The sequence below is a fragment of the Canis lupus genome, chromosome 21 (assembly GCF_003254725.2).
Source record: "Canis lupus dingo isolate Sandy chromosome 21, ASM325472v2, whole genome shotgun sequence".
Taxonomy (NCBI): domain Eukaryota; kingdom Metazoa; phylum Chordata; class Mammalia; order Carnivora; family Canidae; genus Canis; species Canis lupus.
In genome coordinates, this window is record NC_064263.1 from 2023263 (window position 1) to 2043720 (window position 20458).

At 36.6% G+C, this 20458-nt stretch overlaps 1 protein-coding gene and 1 long non-coding RNA gene across 10 annotated transcripts in view; one reads left to right on the forward strand and one right to left on the reverse strand.

Annotated features, from left to right (window-relative positions):
* CNTN5 (contactin 5) overlaps positions 1 to 20458 on the reverse strand; it is a 1295471-nt gene that overhangs the window by 724609 nt on the left and 550404 nt on the right. The gene's annotated exons all lie outside the window — the stretch shown is intronic.
* The window catches only part of LOC112643181 (uncharacterized), a 99864-nt gene that overhangs the window by 53501 nt on the left and 25905 nt on the right, over positions 1 to 20458 (forward strand). Inside the window, exons 5-6 of one of the 7 annotated variants that reach the window (XR_007404437.1) lie at positions 17376 to 17464; positions 17735 to 17773. The exons of 3 other annotated variants lie outside the window; for them this stretch is intronic. This is a non-coding gene — a long non-coding RNA (uncharacterized LOC112643181). The remainder of the gene's footprint in view (positions 1 to 17375; positions 17465 to 17734; positions 17774 to 20458) is intronic. 3 more of the 7 variants (XR_007404436.1, XR_004807701.2, XR_003125689.2) reach the window with 3 other exon arrangements.

The following is a 20458-nucleotide window of genomic DNA, read 5'->3' on the forward strand; positions in this document are numbered from 1 at the left end:
GCAAGTTTAAAGCTAACAGTTGCAAATTAAAAAAAAAATTAGTTTGAGAAACTCGGTATACAAATCTTGGAGTAGCAATCATATCTTTTCTACCTGATGCCTTTCACACTGATAAATAATTCCCTGATCTATTTCACACAATTAATTTTATGATTTTGCATATCATTCATATCCAAATAAAGTAAACACAATGGAAAGATTTAGAATTAATTCATCACTATAAAAATCTTCAAGAATACAAAATCATCCTTAAATATTTTGTTTTTTTTAATTAAGCATCTTAATTCCAGACCAGTAACATACAGCGTTATATTTGTTTCAGGTGTACAATACAGTGATTCAACAATTCTGCACATTACTTCATGCTCACCACAGTAAATGTACCCTTTATTTTATTTTATTTTTTTATTTTTTATTTATTTATTTTTTTTTAAATGTACCCTTTAGTCTCCAACATCGACTTCACACATTCCCCCACCCACTCACCTCTGGGAACCATCAGTTTATCCTCTACAGTTAAGAGTTTGATTCTCGGTTTATCTCTTTCTCTTTTTTATCCCTTTGCTTGTTTTATTTTTTAAATTCCACATATGAGTGAAGTCATGTGGTATTTGTCTTTCTTTGATTGACTTATTTTTCTCAGTGCTATACTCTCTAGCTCCATCCATAATGTTGCAAATGGCAGGATTTCATTCTTTTTATGGATGAATAATGCAATATATATTATATATATGGTGTGAGATTTATATATCATATTTTATATCATATGTTACAGATATATATGCCACTTCTTTTTCTATTCATCTATCAAAGGACACTTGGGTTGCTTCCATAATTCAACTCTGCTACAATAAACATAGGGGTGCAAGTATCTCTTTGAATTAGTGTTTTGGTATTTTTTGAGGAAATACCCAGTAATGCAATTATTGAATGGTAGGATAGTACTATTTTTGAGTTTTTGAGGAAACTCCATACTGTTTTCCACAGCGGCTGCACTAGTTTGCATACCCACAACAATGCATGAGGGTTTATATTTCTCTAAATCCTTGGGAATATTTGCTGTTTCTTGTGGTTTTTATTTTTTTGGATTCTTTGGTGTGATTTTTTTTTTTTTAATTTTAGCTATTTTGACAGCTGTGAGTTCAGGTCTTTTTCCTCTTTGGTTAAGTTTATTCTTAGATATTTTATTATATTTGGTGCAATTGTAAATGCTATTATTTTCTTAATTTCTCTTTCTGATACTTCATTATTGGTGTACAAAAAATGAAACAGATTTCTGTACATTGATTTTGTATCCTATGACTTTACTGAATTCATTTACCAGGTCTAGTAGTTGTTTTTTTGTGGGGGTGTCTAGTGTTTTCTATATATTTAGTATCATATCATGTGCAAATAGTGAAAATTTTACTTCTCCCTTATGCCTTTTATTTTTGTTGTTGTTGTTGTCATTGATTTCTGTGGATAAGTATTCCAGCGCAATGTGAATAAAACTGGTGAAAGTGGCGCTTGACAAGATGACCACTGGGTGTTATACTATATGTTGGGAAATCGAACTCTAATAAAAAAAAATATACATAAAATTTTTTTAAAAAATAAAGCGGCCATCCATGTCTTGTGCTTGATCTTAGAGGAAAAGGTTTTAGTTTTTTCCAGTTGAGTATGATGTTTGCTGTGAGTTTTTCATATAAGATTTTTATTACATTGAGACATGTTCCCTCTTAACCTCTTTTGTTAAGGGTTTTGTTTTGTTTTATTTTGTTTGTTTTTATCATAAATGGATGTTGTACTTTGTCAAATGATTTTTCTGCATCTATTGAAATGATCATGTTTTATATCTTTTTCTTATTGGTGTGATGTATTACATTAGTTGATTTGTGAATATTGAACCCCCAGCAATCCAGGAATAAATCCCTTACAACCCAGGAATAAATCCCACTGGATTGTGGTGAATAATTTTCTTAATCATGACCCTGAACCAAAGTCAAGAGTCAGGGGAGAGGGGCAAGATGGTGGAAAAGTAGGGTCCTCAACTCACCTGGCCCCCCCAACCTACCTATATGACTTTCAAAACATCCTGAACACCTATGAATTTAACCTGAGATTTTAAGAGAGAACAGCCAGAATGCTATGGAGAGAAGGGTTTTCGCTTCTAGCAAGGTAGGAGGGCGGGAAAAAATAAATAAATAAAAAAGAATCAAGTGGGGGAGGGGCGCCGTGAGGAGCCAGGCTAAGGCCGGGTGGCTGGGGCCTCCAGGACAGGAAAGCCCAGCCCCAGAGAAGTGGGAACTTTAAAAATCTGCCCCAGATTCTTCCCGGACAGAAAGTGCTCTGTAGGGAAATCGGACGGAGCAGCAGGAGGGGCAGTCGAGCCTCCAGAGTCCCGGGGTCACTAATAGAGGAAGCGCCCCTGGGGAGCGCACTGCACACCCTGCAGATCTCCGTAAACGGGAAGGGGCTGGAGCCAACCGGAGGGGCCTCGGGAGCTCAGGCAGCGGCTCCGACCGAGGGGGCTGTGCCCTGCTGCTTCCGGGAGCCACGGCCTCAGGAGAGGGATTCCAGCAGCGCAGGCCCCGGAGGACACAGCCCCCCATCTTGCGCTCCCCCTGGACAGGCAGAGGAGCGGGGGGCACAGGACAGCAAGGACACTCCTACTGCAGGGCGCCCTCTAGCTGTGCAGATCGCCCCCCCCCCACCCCCCCGCCCCTCTACCCTGGGAGCATCTAGGCCAGTGTGGACTGGGAGACTTCCGGTGGCTACTGGGGGAGCTGATCCAGAGCTGGGGACCTGCCACCACCAACGATGTTGTTCCTCCTCGTGTCACCGTATGCTGGGGGGGGGGGGGGGCGCCAGGGGACAGAGACCTCATGGGGTCAACAGCTCCCACCGAGCCTGGCACCCGGCAGGGGGCGGGGCAGCTCCCCCAGGTGCACACACCTGAGAATCAGCACAGCAGGCCCCTCCTCCAGAAGACCAGCTGGAAGGACAAGGGAAGAGCAAGTTCCTGACCAAGCAGCTCAGGAAAGCTCCAGGACTGAGGGAAAATAGTATATAGAACTAGAGGGTTCTATTTTTTCCTTTTTCCATTACAACTAGTTTTTATATCTGACTAAAAATTTCCCATGTGTTTTTCTCTTTTCCCACATTAACTACAATATTTTACCAGCTCTTCATTTTTAAGTTTTTTCCTCTTTGATTTTCCTATTTCTACAATTACATGTCTTAGATATATTTTTCACTTCTGGATTCCCTTCAACATACTCAATTTAACTTTGGGAAATATATGAGATATGGATTTTTGTTTTGTGTTTTTTGTTCTGCCTCATTTTGTTCTACAATGGTGGAAGTTAATACCATCTAAAACATGACCAGCATGCACTCAGAACCAAGTGGAATACTATGCTGGTTCATTCTGCGAGACTATATTCTCTCTTTATTCCCATTCTGTCCCCCTCTTTTATCTTTTTTATGTGTTGGTGGTCAATTTGGGCTTTCTGTAAGTATTGCTGCTTTTGTAAATTTGAGACTGAGCATCTTCTAACATACAGAACTTAATACACTCAGAACCAAGAGGATCAATTTCTAGGACCTCTCAAATAGACTACATTCTCTCTCCATTACCACTTCTTCACCACCACAGCCCCTAGACACCCCCATTTTTTTCTTTTTCCTCTTCTCTTAACTTTTTCTTTCTTTCTTTTTTTCTTTTTCTTTTTTATTCTTTTTTGGGGGTTTTGACCTTTTATTTTTTCTTCCTTGTTTTAAAATGTGTTTTTCACTTCAGTGGTTGTTTTATTTTGTTCTGATCTTCTTTTTCATTTTCTGGTCTCTGACATCTTTGGAATCAGCTAGGGTGTATTTTACTTAGGTCGTGGTTGATATTTTTGACTCAGCCCACTCATACATCCACTCTGAACTAGGCAAATGACTAGAAGGAAGAATTCACCACAAAAGAAAGAACCAGAAACAGTACTCTCTACCACAGTACTCTCTTATAGAATTTAGATTTCAATACAAAGTCAGAAATTCAATTCAGAAGTACAATTATAAAGCTACTGGTGACTAGAAAAAAAGCATAAAGGACTCTAGAGACTTCATTACTGCAGGATTGAGATTTAATCAGGCCAAAATTTAAAAAAAAGATTTACTGAGATGCAGTCCAAACTGGATATCCTAGCTGTTAGGGTTAATGAGGTGGAAAACAGAATGAGTGACATAGAGGACAAGTTGATGTAAGGAAGTAAGCTGAGGAAAAAAGAAATAAGAGCCCATGAGGAAAGGCTTAGAGAAATAAATGATAGCTTCAGAAGGAAGAATCTACATATAACTGGGATTCCAAAAGACGTTGAGAGGGAGAGAGGACCACAAAGTATATTTGAACAAATCATAGATGAGAACTTCCCTAATCTGGGAAAGGAACCAGGCATTCAGATCCAAGAGATAGAGAAGACTCCCCCAAAATGAATAAAAACCATTCAACACTCGACATTGAATAGTGAAACTTGCAAATTCTAAAGATAAAGAGAAAATACTTAAAGCTACATGAGACAAGAGATTCTTAACTTATATGGGGAGAAATATCAGATTAACAGAAGACCTCTCCACAGAGACCTGGCAGGCCAGAAAGGGCTGGCATGATTTATATGGAGTACAAAATGATAAAAACATGCAGCCAAGAATATTTATCCAGCAAGGCTCTCATTCAGAATAGAAGGAGAGATAAAGAGCTTCCAGGACAGGCAGAAACTGAATGAATATGTGACCACCAAAACAGCTCTGCAAGAAATATTAAGGGGGACTCTATAGAAGAAAGAGGTAGCCTAAAGAAATAATCCACGAAAACAGGGATTGAAAAGGTGTTATGATGCCACTAAATTCATATCTTTCAATAGTAACTCTGAATGTGAATACACTAAATTATCCCAAAAAAAGACTGCAGTGTATTGGACTGGAAAAAAAAAAAAAAGCAAGACCCATCTATTTGCTGTCTACAAGAGACTCATTTTAGATCTAAAGACACCTCCAACCTTAAAATGAAGGGGTGGAGAACCGTTTACCATTCAAATAGTCCTCGAAAGACAGCAGGGGTAGCAATCCTGATATCAGAGAAATTAAAATTTATCCCAAAGACTGTAGTAAGAGTTGAAGACAGACACTATATCATACTTAAAGGGTCTATCCAACAAAAAGACCTAACAATCATGAATATTTATACCCCTAATGTGGGAGCTGCCAAGTATATCAATCAATTAATAACCAAAGTAAAGACATACTTAGATAATAATACACTAATAGTAGGAGACTTCAACATGGCACTTTCTGTAAATGACAGATATTCTAAACACAACATCTCCAAAGAAACAAGAGCTTTATGTTTTTTAAAAGATTTTATTTATTTATTTATGAGAGAGAGAGAGAGAGAGAGAGAGGAAGAGACACAGGCAGAGGGAGAAGCAGACTCCATGCAAGGAGCCCAACGTGGGACTTGATCCTGGATCTCCGGGATCACGCCCTGGGATGAAGGTGAAGCTAAACTGCTGAGCCACCAGGGCTGCCCAAAACAAGAGCTTTAAATGATACACTGGACCAGATGGATTTCACAGATATATAAAGAACTTTGCATCTGAACTCAACTCAATACACATTCTTCTCAAGTGATTATGGAACTTTCTCCAGACAAGACCATATACTGGGACACAAATCATGTCTTAACCGATACCCAAAGACCTGGATTGTCACTTGCATATTTTCAGACCACAAGGCTTTGAAACTTCAACTTGTTCTTTGAAAGAATTAATAAGATAGATAAACCATTAGCCAGCCATATTAAAAGGAAAAATAAATAAATAAATCATGAATGAAAGAGGGGGATCACAACCAATACCAAGGAAATAAAAACATTTTTAAAAACACATTATGAGAAGTGATACACAAACAAATTAGGCAATCTAGAAGAAATGGATGCATTTCTGGAAAACCACAAATTACCAAAACTGGAACACGAAGAAATAGAAAACCTGAACAAGCCAATAACGAGGGAGGAAATTGAAGCAGTCATCAGAAAACTCCCAAGCACAAAAGTCCAGGGCCAGATGGTTCCCAGGGGAATTCTATCAAACATTTAAGGAAGAAATAATACCTATTATACTGAAGCTGTTTGGAAGGATAGAAAGGGATGGAATACTTCCAAACTCATTCTATGAAGCCAGCATCACCTTATTTCCACAACCAGGCAAAGACCCCACCAAAAAGGAGAATAATAGACAAATATCCCTGATGAACTGGATGCAAAAATTCTCAACAAGATACTAGCCAATAGAATCCAACAGTACATTAAGAAGATTATTCACCATGACCAAATGGATTTATCCCCAGGATGCAATGGTGGTTCAACAATCAATGTGATAGATCACACCAACATGAAAAAAAGAAGAACCATAGGATCCTCTCAATAGATGCAGAGAAAGCATGTGACAAAATACAGCATCCATTCCTGATCAAAACTCTTCAGAGTGTAGAGATAGAGGAACATTCTTCAGAATCTTAAAAGCCATCTATGAAAAGTGCACAGGAAATATCATTCTCAATGGGGAAACACTCAGAGCCTTTCCCCTATGATCAGGAACATGGCAGGGTTGTCCACTCTCACCACTGTTATTCAACATAGTACTAAAAATAATAGCCTCAGCAATCAGACAACAAAAATAAATCAAAGGCATTCAAATTGATAAAGAAGAAGTCAAACTCTCCCTCTTTGCAGATGACATGATATTGTACATAGAAAACCCAAAAGACTGCACCCCAAGATTGCTAGAACTCATATAGCAATTTGGCAGTGTGGCAGGATACAAAATCAATGCCCAGAAATCAGTGGCATTTCTATACACTAACAATGAAACTGAAGAAGGATAAATTAAGGAGTCATTCCTATTTACAATTTCACCCAAAAGCATAAGATACCTAGGAATAAACCTCACCAAAGAGGTAAAGGATCTATACCCTAAAAACTACAGAACACTTCTGAAAGAAATTGAGGAAGACACAAAGAGATGGAAAAACATTCCATGCTCATGGATTGGCAGAATTAATATTGTGAAAATGTCTATGCTACGCAGGGCAATTTACACGTTCTAATCAATCTCTATCGAAATACCATCGGTTTTCTTCAGAGAGTTAGAACAAACAATCTTGAGTTTTGTGTGGAATCAGGAAAGACCCCGAATAGCCAGGGGAATATTGAGAAAGAAAACCAGAGTTGGGGGCATCAAATGCCAGATTTCAAGTTGTACTACAAAGCTGTGATCATCAAGAGAATGTGGTACTGGCACAAAAACAGACACATAGATCAATAGAACAGAATAGAGAACCCAGAAATGGGTCCTCAACATTATGTTCAACTAATATTCAGCAAAGTAGGAAAGAATATCCACTGGAAAATGGACAGTCTCTTCAATAAATGGTGCTGGGAAAATTGAACATCCACATGCAGAAGAATGAAACTAGACCATTCTCTTGCACCAGACACAAAGATAAACTCAGAATGGATTGAAAGATCTAAATGTGAAACAAGAATCCATCAAAATCCCAGAGGAGAACCCAGGCAACAACCTTTTTGAACTTGGGCACAGTAACTTCTTGCAAGATGCATCCATGAAGGCAAAAGAAACAAAAGCAAAAATGAACTATTGGGACTTCATCAAGATAAAAAGCTTCTGCACAGCAAAAGAGACAGTTAACAAATCTAAAAGCAACCTACAGAATGGGAGAAGATTTTTGCAAATGACGTATCAGATAAAGGGCTAGTTTCCAAGATCTAGAAAGAACTTATTAAACTCAACAGCAAAGAAACAAACAATCCAATCATGAAATGGGCGAAAGACATGAACAGAAATCTCACAGAGGAAGACATAGACATGGCCAACATGCACATGAGAAAATGCTCCGCATCACTTGCCATCAGGGAAATACAAATCAAAACCACAATGAGATCCCACCTCACACCAGTGAGAATGGGGAAAATTAACAAGGCAGGAAACCACAAATGTTGGAGAGGATGTGGAGAAAAGGGAACCCTCCTGCACTGTTGGTGGGAATGTGAACTGGTGCAGCCACTCTGGAAAACTGTGAGGAGGTTCCTCAAAGAGTTAAAAATAGACCTGCCCTACGACCCAGCAATTGCACTGTTGGGGATTTACCCCAAAGATTCAGGTGCAATGAAACGCCGGGACACCTGCACCCCAATGTTTCTAGCAGCAATGTCCACAATAGCCAAACTGTGGAAGGAGCCTCAGTGTCCATTGAAAGATGAATGGATAAAGAAGATGTGGTTTATGTATACAATGGAATATTCCTCAGCCATTAGAAGGATGAACACCCAGCATTTGCTTCAATGTGGATGGAACTGGAGGGTATTATGCAGAGTGAAGTAAGTCAGTCGGAGAAGGACAAACATCATATGATCTCATTCATATGGGGAATATAAGAAATAGTGAAAGGGATTATAAGGGAAAGGGGGGGGGAACTGAGTGGGAAAAATTAGAGAGGGAGACAAATCATGAGAGACTCCTAACTCTGGGAAAGGAACAAAGGGTTGTGGAATGGGACGTGGGCAGGGAGATGGGGTAACTGGGTGATGGGCACTGAGGGGGTCACTTGATGGGATGAGCACTGGGTGTTATACTATATTTTGGCAAATCAAACTTCAATAAAAACAAACAGAATAAAAGAAAACAAAACTTAAAATCAATTAGCCAACATATAGCAAATCATTAGTTTCAGTTGTACTTTTCAATAATTCACCAGTTCTTTTCAACAAGATGAGAATGGATTTATATCTTTGTTGTGATAAGAGAACAACAACAGAAGAAAACAAACAAAATCCATGAACTCAGTATTTTAAATCTAGTAAAGAAATATTTGAAAATCAGAATAAAGATATTTTTAGCAAAGAAACAAACAAAAAAGCCAAAATCAAGAGTCAGACGCTAAACCAACTGAGCCACTCTGGTGCCCCTAAATGTTTTGTAGAATTCGTCTGTGAATCCATGTGGTCCAGGACTTTTTTGGGGGGGAAGTTTTGTGGGCGGGGGAGGGGGTTGTTTTTTGTTTTGTTTGCTTGTTTTGTTGTTGTTTTTTACTGATTCAATATCATTATTGGTATTTAGTCTGTTCAAATCTCCCATTTCTTCCTGCTTAGTTTTGGTAGATTATATTTCTATGAATTTAACCATTTCTTCAAGGTTGTCCAGTTGGTTGGCATAAAAGTTTTCAAATATTGTCTTATAATGATTTGTATTTCTGTGGGGTCAGTTGTTATTTCTCCTCTTTCATTTTGTTTGAGTCCTCTCTCTCTCTATGTCTCTGTCTCTGTCTCTGTCTCTGTCTCTCAGTGAGTCTGGCTAGAGGTTAGCCATTTTTGTTTATCTCTTCTAAGTACCTCAAAGTACTAGTTCTCAGTTTCATTGATCTGTTCTATTTTTTTTTCTTTTTCTTTAGTTTCTACTTGGTTTATTTATGCTCTAGTCTTTAGTATTTCCTTCTTTTGTGCTTTTTGGATTTGCTTGTTTTCTTTTTCTAGCACCTTTAGGTGCAAGGTTGGATTTTTTTTTTTTTTTTTTTTTTTGAGCTTGTCTTGCTTCTTGAGTTAGGCCTGTATTGCTCTATACTTCCCTTTTAGAACTGCTTTTGCTGCATCTCAGAGGTTTTGGACTGTTTTGCTTTCATTTTCCTTTGTTTCCATATATATTTTTTTTTATTTCTTCTCAGATTTCTTGGTTCATTGGTTAGTAGCAGGTTACTTAACCTCTATGTATTTGTGCTCTTTACAGATTTTTTTCTTGTGGTTGATTTCTAGTTTCATAGCGCTGTGGTCAGAAAATATGTATGGTATGAGTTCAGACTTCTTGAGTTTCTTAAGGTTTGTTTTGTGGGCTAATATGTGATCTATTCTGGGGAATGTGCCATGTGCACTTGAAAATAATATGTATTCTGCTGTTTTAAAATGGAATGATCTGAATATATTTGCTAAATCCACGTAAGCCCGAGCGTCATTCAATTCTTCCCATGTCTATTTTCTGTTTGTATGATCTGCCCATTGATATAAGTGTTATTGTATTAGTATTATTTAGTTCCTTTATATTTGTTATTAACTATTTTACATATTTGCTGCTCCCATGTTGTGTGCACAAATCTTTTTTTAAAATTTTTTTTAACTTTTATTTATTTATGATAGTCACACACAGAGAGAGAGAGAGAGAGAGGCAGAGACATAGGCAGAGGGAGAAGCAGGCTCCATGCACCGGGAGCCCGACGTGGGATTCGATCCCGGGTCTCCAGGATCGCGCCCTGGGCCAAAGGCAGGCGCCAAACCGCTGCGCCACCCAGGGATCCCTGGGTGCACAAATCTTAAAATTGATAGATCTTCTTGTTGGGTAGTCCCTTTATTATTATGCAGTGTCTTTCTTTGTCTCTTGTTACAGTCTAAATGTTTCTTCATCCCCTCACTTTCAATCTGCATTTCTGCAGGTCTAAAATGAGTCTCAACATGTAGATGGGTCTTTTGTTTGTTTCTTTGTTTATCCAATCTGTCACCCCATGTTATTTGATTGGAGGGTTTAGTCCATTTACATCAAGTTATCTCTTGATATATATTTCCATTTTGTTACTTGTGTTGTGCTTGGGTTTGTAGTTTTTCTCTGATCTTTTCTTGCTCTGTCATGGTTTGCTTGTTTTCTTTAGTGGTATTTATACACTTGGACACCTTTCTTTTTATTCTCTGCATATCTATGACTGGTTTTTGATTTGTGGTTACCATTCAGGTTGTGTATATAATCTGCATATGGCAATCTATATTATGTTGATGGTCACTTAAATTTGAACTCATTCTGTACTCCTCTCTACCTCAGATTTTAGGTATATGATGTCATAAAATGCATTATTTTATTTTATGAATCCCTTGATTTATTTTTACAGATATACTCTCTCATTTGCTCTCAATTATGGTCTTTCCTTTCCATGCAAAGACTATCCTTTAATACTTCTTTTAGGTTGTTTTATTGGTAATGAACTCTCAGTTTTTGCTTGTTTAGGAAAATATCTTTCCTTCTATTATGGATAGAATATTCATAACTGCATATTTTTCCCTTTCAGCACTTTCAATATATTGTGCCATTTCCTTTTGGCCTGAAATTTGCTGAAAAATCTGCTTATAGCCTTATGCGGTTTCTTTTATGTAACTTTCTTTGTTTTTTTCTTGCTGCTTTTAGTGTTTGTTTTCTTTATAAGTATGTTTTTGCCATTTTAATTATTATGTGTCTTAGAGTGGAGTTCCATGGGTGGATTGTAGGGGCTGGGGCGGGGGTGGGGGGGTGGGGAGGGCTGTTCTATGTCTCCTGGATCTGGATATCTGTTTCCTTCCTAAACAAACAAAATATTTAGTGTATTTTTAATTTCATTTATTGTCTTCTCCATCTCTGCTTGGTAATTTTTATCTCATTTAAGGGTCTCACTTAATGTCCTCCACTTTTCTCTCAAGGCTGATGAGTATCTTTATGATTATTATTTTAAATTCTCTATCAGGGGACACGTGGGTGGCTCAGTGGTTGAGCGTCTGCCTTTGGCTCAGGTCATAATCCTGGGGTCCTGGGATCGAGTCCCACATTGGGCTACCCTCAGGGAGCCTGCTTCTCCCTCTGCCTATGTTTCTGCCTCTCTCTCTTTGTCTCTCATAAATAGAAAAAAATCTTTAAAAATAAATAAATGAATGAACAAATGAGTAAATAAATAAATAAATTCTATATCAGGCATATAACTCATTATCTTTTTGCTTAGGTCTTTTGCCATGGTTTCATCTCATTCTTTCATTTGGGACATACTCTTTCTCCTCATTTCATCTAACTCTCTGCATCTGTTTCTCTGTGTCAGGAAAGTCAGCTGTTTCTCCTGCTCTTTAAGGTAATACCCTTATGAAGAAGAGATCCTGTAGTGTCATGCAATGCAGTGTTCCCTATTCTCTAGTTCCTGGCACTTCTGGGAATCTCTCTTATGTATGTGATGTGTATGTTGCAGTTGTGTCCTGGATGGTTTTTCCTTTTGTCCAGTAGTCTACAGAGCTCTCTTTGCCTGTAGTGAGCAGTGTTTGGGACCCAGTATGGGTGGGGCATGTTTTAGTAAGGTGCATCCTGGTCTACTGGTGAAATGAGACCAACTACCACCACCATTGCTGCTGCTGACAGAATAGAAGCCTTGCAATATGTTGGGTTGGGAGATGTGCTGTTGGACAGGGTTCATGCTGGTCTTTTGCATAATAGACCCTGCAGAAAGCAAACTGAGACAAGTGTGCATGACTGGGATCAGTAGATCTGCCAAAATGGGGGTGGTGGTGGTGTAAGCAAGTTAGATAGGGAGTGTCAGAGCAGTGTAGTTCCCCACAGGTAGCCCCCTTTTATGCTGGAGGATGGTATGGGAAAGAAATGGTGCCTATCAGCTCCTTTGTTCCTAGAAGGGTCTCCCTGTGATCCATACCTCGCTGGATCCATACCTCCAAGCTCTAAGATGAGAAAATAACTCTTACTCCCATATGTCCCGAGCATTTTTCAAATTTCTGGTTCTATGATGTATCTGCACAGGCTGCTCGCTGTGCTGTTTCTTAACGGCAGGGACTCAGCTTCCTAATGCCCTCCTTGTTCACCAAGGGCCAAGCCCACTGATTTTTAAAATTCTAGAGTTTAAGTCCTGCTGGTCACAATAACTCATGAAACTTGGTACCTCTCACTTTTAAAGCCACATAGTTATGGGGATTTGTCTTTCCTATATAGGTTCCCTGGTGTGATTGCCAGTTTCCCACCCTTTTCTGAACTTCTAGCTTTTCCTGACTATGGACAGCCATGGCCTACACACCCCAAGCTGTGTCTTCACCCTTCCTACCTTATTCAGTGTGGTCACTTTTCTACCTTTAGTTGTGGAGTTTGTTCTGCCTGTCTTCTGGTCATTTTCTGGGTGATTTATGATGATGGATTATTTTCTGAGTTATTTATGCTGATGATTATCTAGCTGTGTCAATGAAACTGGGTAAGCTTAGGATCTTTCTGCTCTGCCATCTTACCCCCCATCTCCATCTTTAAATAATTTAGAAAGGACAACTGAAGGAATGCCCAAACTTATTTTGAATATATGTCTGTTGTAATTATCATGTGATATTCTCATGGACTGTCAAACATTCTATTCTGTTCTATTTTATTCACTACTTTGAGAATAGTTTTCTATGTTCTCTCTCAAAAAAGAAAAAATATCTGCCACTCACATTTTAATTAAATGAAAATCTTAATATCTGTAGCAAACTACTGTATTGACATAAGTTACAGCAAAATACTTAATAGCAACAACATGTCATAACTTCCATACATTAGCCTAGTAAAAACATCTGTGGTTTTTTTTTTTTTCTCCAAACATTAAGATTAACCATTTGTGAATACACAAATCATGTACTCTCAATATATTTTCCTAAACGTAAGGAGTCTTTTTAGAGCATACAGCTATGGAATATGAGTGCTGAAGGGTAAGGGAGGGAACTGGGCAAGAATCTTTGTAGTGTGTCAAAAAATACAAGCAGGTAGAACTAGAACTGCAAATGCAGTATGATAGTGCATTTCTCTCTTTTAATGTTCTTTTCTTTTCTTCCCACCTATTCAAACACAGTCAATACCTCACCACTCACTTAAACTAAGTCTTTTCCTTGAAGTCTTTGATGTGAATTGCTTAGTAAATATGCCAGAAGAGAGTTCAAGAAAGATCTCTGATGAAACTGTAATTAATATATGTTCTATACATTAGAGACTCCTGGTCATTATTTTCTACCTCACTGTAGTTAAAGATTTGTTAATCAGTCCAAATATCTGTAACCAGGCTTTGGAGCCTTCAGGGCAACCTGAGTCTGTCCTGCTCTCAAAGAAAGTACCCACCTTTTCCCTGAGGCCAGATTCAAATACCTGTAACCTCTGAAGATTATGTGGGCTAATTTTTATATGGTTCATCCACTCTATCCAGGACATTTCCCGACTTAGAGTAGCATTCGATATAATTTTTATTAAAAGAATAATACCAATGAAAGGCTACTGGGAGGTTTATGTCAATAAAGAGAGATCATCCAAGTATATGTAGTGAATTTATGAAAGGCACTGCCCTTAAACATCTCCTGCTAGATTTCCCTTATCCTGCCCTGGATGACATTCTCAGTGGGTTCTCAGCTTTCTGTACACTTCAAGTTATTAGAACTAGGTATTTTTTGGCAGTTGGGACTATTTTTTAAAATATTAATATATCCAGCCCTGCCATTACCAAAACTTCAGTCTCATCCTCCTTGTCATTAGTTTAGGTTTACCTTATAACTAGGAAACCATGCTAAGGAAAAGGAGTATTTCTTTCCTCCTCTTTCTGTTCTTGATGAATATTTTAATGCTGTTGAAAAGATAAAGTCCAAAAGTTTTACTTTTGGTAAGGGTTCCTCCAATGGTTCTTTGGAGGTTCTTATAAATCCATCATGCTGCCCAGTTTCTACTCTCTGACTGAAAGATTATCCTTCCCAGTTCTAGCCCCTAGGAGTCTACCCTCTTCTCCCCTCCCCCCCACCCCAGTTTATCTCTTTCTGTTAAGTTGAATGGGGGAGAATCCATCAAGATGGCCAATGTAGCTACTTCTGCAGGATTAACTTTTGTCCCACAGAAAGTTCAGGAACCTTTGCTCTTTTAAATGTATGCTCTGTGCAACCTTTTAATCTCATTTGGCCTTCAAGGATAACTCTTATCCACCTCATGATGTTAAAAAGTAGGAGTTAATTTCTATACCCTTATTCTACCATGTCATCCACCCTCAAAATCTAGGGAAAGCATGAAAGGCTTTCCTGAGATTTTCTTAACATGTGCTCCATTGTTCTCTCTATAATGGACATTTGCATTTCTGTAGTTTAGCAAGCAAGAGAAGTGAGAGGTGTATTTTCTTCCTGCAGACATCCCAATTACCACAAGGGGTTCCTCTGGCCCATCTTCTTTTGGCTTGAGGAAAATATTCTCTTTCTTTCCCATTAGTAAAGGGAAATAAGAGCTTAGTCCACTTCTATCAGCTTTATATAGTCTGATGATTTATTTATTTATGTATTTACTTCTCTTGGTTTTCTTTAAATTTCTAATTATTTGATTATTTAGGGTGGGCCATACTTGACATCATTTAATTAATTTAATCAATTCCAGTAGAGTTAACATACATTGACATCTTTTAGTAAATAACACATGGACATGTGTAGTACCAGTCTTTCAAATGTTAGGACACTTAGTATTTATTGTTCTTAACTTTAAGACTTTAGTATAAGTTCTGAGATGATTAGAAAACTGTTTAGAATATGGAACATAATTTAAAATAATATAATCTAAGCCACTGTGTTACAGAAGAGATGATAACTTACCCAGAACCCCAAATCCATGGCAAAGATAAATTTAATACACAATAGTCATTCTAGGCTATTTTCCCAAAAATGCACTGTCTTTCTTCCCGAGAGCTTAGGAAATTATATTTAAAAATATGTTCTGATAAGACAGAATAACTTCACAGAAAGGAATCATCTGGATTTATAAAAGACCACTTTATATGATTATAGACCTAATGGCCTATTTTATTACTTAAAAAAAAATCCTTCAGTGGAATCCAAAACATATTAGGTTCTTGACAATTTATGCTCAATAATAATAATAATAGCTTCCAGTGTTTAGCTTTTTCTCCCCAACTCATTGCATTATATTAGACAATAGTGACTGTTTATTTCTTAAATTCAATATCCCATCATATTTTGTCATCTTTAACTTCATACTAATCTACTTTTTTGTCTTTATTTCTACCGATGGCTCCACTTTTTTCTCCCATGCTGGCTCAAAACAGCGAACAGAAACATCTTTTACTCTCTTCTCTCTAATCCTTATCAACTAAGTGCCAATCCCACTGGGTGTGTCTATATGCAGTTTTTAAATTCCAAACCATTCTTTCCATTTTCGGTTCTTCTACCTATAACTATTCACTTTTCTCTTATTTGGTAATCCTCTATTATTGAATATTCTTTGTTATTAAAATATGATAAGAAAAATGAAAACACATAGCTATTTCTGTAAATCCAGCTTACAGAATCAGATCTAATAGAGAAAAAAAATTAACATCATCTGATTGAGCGAGCCCTTTGACATTAAAATTATCTTTACATAATGATCATTTAGCTCATACTTGAACTTGAACATACTTGAACATACTTGAACAGACAGTCTCTCTTGAGATGGAATCAATTCTACCACTGAGCAACTCTGGCTTCTTAGAATGATCTTTTAAAATTAATTTTACCTTTCACTTTTCTGGGTTTTTTTTGTTTGTTTTTGTTTTTTTTTTTTTAACTTTTCTGTATTTTGATTGATTTGTCCCTTTGGATATTTAAGAACAAATCTAAGCTGCTCACTTAGATTATGACAAACTTTCAGCTATTTAAAGATAGCAGCTGTATGTGACATTACCTTTGAAATTTTGACTTTTGAACCAAGATTCCTGCCTATTTGCAATATGACAATTCTTCCTTGCTATGGGATATAATAGGCTGATGTTTCTCTCTAAGAGATCAAGATACTAAAAATGGTACTTCTATATGATAGTTAAGAAAAAAAAAGATTTTTTCCAAGTCTTTATAGCTTGTTTTATTTCATGAACAGTTATAATTGTCTATCCTTAGGCAATAGACAAAGGCCTGATCTCAATGTCCCAAATAAAGAAAATAATCTGCAACTGAGTCACTAATGCTAATCAGGATATACAAGAGGCAGGTAAAATCACTTTTGAAAGTATGAACAGAATATATGCCCACAGTTCAACTACAAAAAAACTTTTTGCCTGACCCCCTAAGACTTGTATATTGGAGTTTTGATAATATTTTACTCATTGGACTTAAAAAAGCAACAATTATTAAGGAAAGACCTTGGAAGATGTTCTTCTCTGAATTTTCCTTCAAAATGTCCTTAAACATTAACCCTAATATTTAATTTAGTTCTCATTCCTTTAGCTCCTTTTGTCATTTTCATTATATGGTTTCAAGATTTTCCTTATCACCTCGCTTTCTCTCCACTAAATGCATTCGTGTTTATCTATGCTTCTGTTATGTGATTGAGCCTGCAACTGAGCATAAAATCACAATCATTGTTAACATGATAGATGCAAAGTAGATCTAACTGCTCTTTTGTTCTCAACCTTTGTAATCAGCTGAAATATAATATTTTTCTTTGTAAGGACATACCACTGTTGACTCATAATCAAATCAATAATTAATCATTGAACAGCTGTTGCCATCTTGTCTCTTGCAGACTTTTCTTATAAAGGGAAAGGTGGGCAGAAGGAGAAGGAGAAGGAGAGAAAATCCCAAGCAGACTTCACCCACAGTAAGGAGCCCAATGTGAGGCTTGATTTCACAACCTAGAGATCATGACCTGAGCCAAAATCAAGAGTTGGATGCTTAACTGACAGAGCCACCCCAGCACCCCTTCAAAACCTTTGAAATAGCAGCCTATTTTCTTGCCCAAGCTCTAAAATCTATTTTCTATAAAACATCTAGCATGATCTTTTAGCATGTTATCAAGTTACACCTCAGCTTAAAACATGATCTGCCTATTTACTAATTTCACTCTTTATGCCTTCTTGTCTTTCACTCTCTTCATCCATATAGGATCTTCTATCTTCTATATTGGTTATTCTTCAAACACAGGTAAGTGCTTCCTCCTGAGAGCTTTGATATTTGCCTTCCTGTGCTTCTGAAACACTCTCTCTCATGTATTCACATGGTTTGCTTTTCTGCATTCATTAGCTGTTTCCTTAGGTATCTATTCAGAGTGATGTTTCTATCTTAGGTAAAGTGACACCTTGCTACTCCATCACCATACACAGCACATATTATCCTTTTACCTAATTTCTTTATGGGAATTATCCTTACAGACCTTATATTGTTTTGGGGTTTTTTTGAAATTTTTTTTTTTCTAGAATATGAGTTCTTCAAGGGTACAGGTTTTGTCTGTCTTGTTCACTGCTATATCCTTAGTGACTATAATGACATAAAGTAAGAACTAAATTAATAATTGCTAAATTAGAGATAAAAAAATTTTTGGGCTAAAAGATACTTGAAATTAGGCCACTGAGAATGAGAATATTTTTTAAATGCTCTTTATGTCTGTAATCTCTATTCCTAATACAAAATGCCTTTGATAAATTACTTTTGCTATGCCCACTTTGAACTTTTTAGTCTTAGCTATGATATTTTTTGGAACACAAACTGAATCATAAGTGAAATGAATCTTCCATCTTGAGTTCTATTTATCTTTTAGAAAAAAGTCATCAAACAAACAAAACCTAGCCCATTCCTTTAGGAGTATGGATCCAGGGGCCATATTGAAATAGCTCTTGCTCAATTTTGGCATTAGACAAAAATAGCTCTAGGCCAACAAAGACATTATCAGAATGCCTTTCAAAGGCATTATCTAAATTATTACAGAAGAGCAAGTTAGAGAAGCACATAAGTCAGATGTTCTCTTGGAGAACTTTAGAACATCTTGAAACAATCTGCCAGACCTCCTTGCTGAGTGAAAATGTGTAGCATGAGACCTCAGGTGCCTGATCAAGGACATTGGTGATGAAAAGAGATTAGCTGTTGTTTTTTTTTTTTTTAATATTTTACTTTTCTTTTCTTTTCTTTCTTTCTTTCTTTCTTTCTTTCTTTCTTTCTTTCTTTCTTTCTTTCTTTCTTTCTTTCTTTCTTTCTTTCTTTCTTTCTTTCTTTTCTTCCTTTTCTTTTTCTCTTTCCCTTTCTTTTCTTTCTTTCTTTCTTTCTTTCTTTCTTTCTTTCTTTCTTTCTTTCTTTCTTTCTTTCTTTCCTCCTTTTTCTTTCATTTTTAATGCTTGTTTTCACAATCTCCCAAACTAACCTAAAATAATTGCTACTTATTTACCCCAGAACTACAGGGTATCCAAAAATACCTCAATTTAGTTCATTGTTTTAAAAGGTATTAGATTGCTAACTCTGGGAAACGAACTAGGGGTGGTAGAAGGGGAGGAGGGCGGGGGGGTGGGAGTGAATGGGTGACGGGCACTGGGTGTTATTCTGTATGTTAGTAAATTGAACACCAATAAAAATAAATAAATAAATAAATAAATAAATAAAATAAATTCACAAAAAAAAAAAAAAAAAATAAAAGGTATTAGAATGACCAGGTTAGAAAATCCAAAATTATCTATTATCTTTGGAGGTTTTCTGACCAGAAATTGCTATAACCAGAAACATCATTTATGCCTCTCTTCACAGAAGAAAAGAATCAAATGCTTGTTTGACTAAATAATTTTAATAATTTTGATTAAACATTTTAATCAAAATGATTAAAAATTAATCTTTTTTTTCATTTTTTTTCATTTGTTTACAAATAGGTACCCATGGGCACTTGGATAGCTCAGTGGTTGAGTGTCTGGCTTCAACTCAGGTTGTGATCCTGGGGTCTTGGGATTCAGGTTCCCCACAGGGAGTCTACTTCTCTCTCTGCCTGTGTCTCTGTCTCTCTCTTTTTGTCTCTCATGAATAAATAAAACTTTTAAAAAAATATGTACCCGTACTTATAGAAAGTGTTATTCTAGGTCTTGTATAAAAAATAGCAAATAGAGCATAAATTGTCTATGTTTTTATAGAGCAGGTAGTCCTTTTTTAAAAATGTAAGCACATAAAATTGTAATTGCAAATATGCAAGTACTAAAATTAAAAATATCATCACTTAAAACCATTTTCCCTGATTTGGGCCATTTGGATGGTTCCACCACATTCTAAATCCATAGGAAGAGTAATACCCTAAGCACAGACACCACCATAAACACATCGTAAGATACCTAAATTTTCTGATAAAGCTTTGTGTTAAAGCTATGGTAATAATTAGAATGGAAAGTATTTTTTCAAATGCTGTAAAAATATTGTGGTTGATGGATTTATCAAATAAATATTACCGAATATAGAAATCTACAGTTTCAAGAAGTTATATACTTCTTGAAGTTGACTTGGCTGTTAGCAAAGTAAGATTTTCCCAAATACCTAAATTAAACTTAACTTTTTTTACTCTTACAATTAGTTATATGTGATTCATTTTACACATGACATATTTTAAAAATTTGGTCCTGATAAGTCTGCTGTAAATTTATTTAAAGTCAAGGAGAAAAAAAAAATAAAATAAATAAAATAAAATCAAGGAGAATTAGGAGGTTTTTTTTCCGTATTTCTCTGCATCTCAGTTGTGTCCAGCTTCTTTGGGTTCTCATGAATGTAGCTGTTGTTACATTTTATGAACAGAATAGACCTGTATTGAATTAATAAGATATAGAATATGTAGCTGTTTTCTTGCTGACAAATTATTTGAACTACTAA